This window comes from Camellia sinensis, chromosome 10, assembly GCF_055761805.1.
Source record: "Camellia sinensis isolate YWXY chromosome 10, ASM5576180v1, whole genome shotgun sequence".
Lineage (NCBI taxonomy): Eukaryota > Viridiplantae > Streptophyta > Magnoliopsida > Ericales > Theaceae > Camellia > Camellia sinensis.
Genome location: NC_138970.1, coordinates 148,913,468 through 148,917,010, shown reverse-complemented (window position 1 = coordinate 148,917,010; position 3,543 = coordinate 148,913,468).

The window sequence follows — 3,543 nt, the reverse complement described above, 5'->3', positions numbered from 1 at the left end:
AGCAATGGCGCTTCTTAGTTGCCACAAGCTCAGGTGCAAACCTAGACAAGCTAGTGAAGGTGGTCTCAAACTCGGCCACTAGTGTGTTCAACTGCACCAACTTAGAGAATTGGTCTCTCAACTTCTCCCTAACTATAGGAGGCAAAAACTTGTTCTGGAAGGCGTTGACGAATGCCTCCCAAGTCATCCCAATGCGCCCACACGTATACTTCCACCATTGACTTGCATTTTCCTTTAGTTGGAAAGATGCCAAGGTCACCCTTAGCTGGTTGTCCTCGATGCCAAGTATCTCGAACGTCTTTACTATCTGTTCTAGCCACTCATCTGCCTTCAGTAGCTCTTTGGGATCACCCAAAAACTCTTTCGAATTTGACTGGAAGAACTCCCGTTTCAAGAAAGACAGCCCCGCCTTAGTTACTTGGGCCTGGACTTGATTCTTAGCCCTAAGAATGTCCATAGACTCCCGCAATGCACCGGCCATTTCGTGAGCTAAGGCGCTCATGGCCTGTAGACCAACTAGTTCGACCACATTAGCCTGACCAACCTCTTCTTCCTATACCTGAATATCATTCGGTAGATGCATCTCATGCCTTCTAGGCCTACCATGCCTACCACCACCACATCCATGTCCTGATATGCTAATGAAGGTAATAAAAGGGATTAATACATTTGCAAATGTGGCGAAGCTAACTGACTCGCGTCCGAATGTGATGGACAACAGTAATTCACCCTATATAAGCAAGTAATCACATAAACACATACAAATTTCCTTCCTAGATAATGACCGTCCCGCGACATTGCTAGAGTTCTAGTTAAAAACAACAGTGATCAAGTGCTCTTCTAATAGGACTTCTAAAAACCTACAGACCCAATCAATATCTTAGGAACTAAATCCTATACCCATAATCATATAAGAATGTTATCACATAAGCATACAATAGATACTCACGTCTCAGCTAAGTGAGATAAACCCATTATGGTAATAACCACTTCCTACGTACCCAAAGTATTCAAACTCGGTACGCTCTGATATCAAGTTGTAATGCCTCAAAAATAATACAATCAACCCATTTCATAACTAGTAGTATAAGTGAAATGACATACTTCCATTCATCAGAGTTTAATATACATTTATGAGATGATAACAAAACAAGTTATACAATTAGTCATATGCCTTGGTGGTTTACATCTTTTCAAGCCACTGCTTGGTTACAACAAAACGACTCTAACTCAATACAAATAAGCCCTTGGCTATACAAAATAAATACAACAAAATGAAGCTCTTGCTCCAAAGTCCCTTCAAGCTATTGCCTTGGCGGGGGCATATCACCAACACCTGAAAATGGATTTTCTCAAATAGGGTGCCCACAGCCTAGTAGAAACAATCTAACACAATATATGAGTCTTAACAAAGATATAAGTAAAGTGTACATATACAATGTCCATAGTAAAATCATTTGAGTTTTACAAAATCATAATATGTCAAGTTTTATATCCCAATCCTTGTTATCTCAATGTCATCCACATCAATTCATTTCAACAACTCATGAGCCAATTTCTTATTTTCCAGACAAACCAACTAAGACTACAACTCAGTGGTTCTCAAATCAACACAACAATCACACCAACACTTCAATTTGCCATTTTACGAAAATTTCGTCCGCGAGAATTGGCACCCATGTATACGTGCGGTTTCAGGATTTTCATACTAGATACAGACCAACTTAATTCAATAGAGTACATCCCCTTTCTCCTCCTAAATATCATACATATACAATGTATTTAAAACACAGTCATATTCAATGACAACCAACCAGAGATTAGTTTCAATTCACCTAATCCTCATGCAATTTCTACAACAATCATAACTATCCTCCACTGATAGTCCACTACAGATGTTTCTAAATAGATATTCAATCTCAAGACAGATAGTTTATTCAAATTTCTGTAGGTGTGACATAATACATATCCAATTCCACCATTTATATCAACATTCATGCAATTTCATTTATTTATACAAAATAAATATTTGAAACATTTTAGGACAAACTTCCCTCTTTCCCAAATATCAACCCAAATGCCAAAATCAACTATTTTGTCACAATATAACCTCATTTTCAAACCCCATGACCCTTTATAACACATTCAGTTAGAACCCCTTTTTTGATTTTTATCCCAAACCCTAAAGTTTCTCAAAATACTCATAAATCCCACCATTGCTATACAACTACCAATAACTAAGTTAAAAGCCATATGAAAGTGTAGAAAATCCTACCTCAAAGTTAGAAGACGAGCAAAGCAATATGGCAACTCCAAAGACGTCGAAACCAAAGTTTATTTGGATCAAAATGTAGCCCTCAAGATGCTCTACCTTTTTATCAAATGGATTAGGGTGGAGAAACCACTAGATCTAGATGAAAATTTAGAGAGAGCGTGTGTTTTAGAGAGAGAGGGTCTCAAGTTTAGGGTTTGGAGAGAAATGGATATGAAAAAGTGCTGTAAAAAGTCATTTTCGCGAACTGATATATGTACAGTTTGCTCGAGTGCAAGAAGTGACGCTCGAATGTCAGACACAATAAGTTGTTCCACTTGAGCGTAGAATGCACACTCCCAGTAGTTTTATAGACAACAGACCAACGCTCGAGCACAATAAAGGCCACATGAGCACCAACCCGCTCGAGGGTAGAAAACACTCTGCCAGTAGTTTTGTAGACCTGCAAAAGTATTGAGAGTTTGTAAAGCCCGCTCGAGCACAAGAAGTGCTGCTCAAGCGGAGGACCAAAAATCTAGGCAACAAGAGTTTAGAAACTAAGCAACCAACCTATCCCAAACGTAACCATAATAATCGGAAGGCCAAACTTGAAGAGATACAAGGAAAACAAGAAGTAAAAAACAATATGAAACCATCAATCCGAGTCCGGAATATAGCAATGGTTGGGTTAGAATCAGAATCGCTATAAATTGTCACAGTAGTAGTCTCCATATTCCCCTTCCTCAACCATTGGTACTAGGCTTGACTTGAAATTTTTGGGGACTCAAAATTTTCAAATTTAATAGAATTCATCAAAGTTTTATCAATTTATTGATCAGGTTGACTATGGAAAACATGTAACTTGTTATTAACCTTCACATTTACCTTTCAAATATGGTGTACTCTATTTGGAGCAATTTAAGGTATGGAGTGAAGTAGCATTATCCCCCAATTTGAATGCCTTTGGGTGAAGCAATGAAATTGAAAAAACATTTGCTATTTTTGTTCTAAACAATTTTCTAAATCTTGATTTAGTTGTATTATGAAATAAGTATACAAATATTACTTGTAGAGTTTCATGATATTATAGAGTTTTTTATTTTATTTTATTTATTTTATTGTAACTAGTTTTTAAACCCTAGGCAAAATCTAAATTGTAATAATCACAACTATTAAACACAGGCAAAAGAGAGATACAGTTTACCTAATTTCCATCGATGCACATTACCTTGGTAATAGAAGTATGCATTGTGAATCACACAATGCTATCGCACAATTGAAGAATCTGGTGG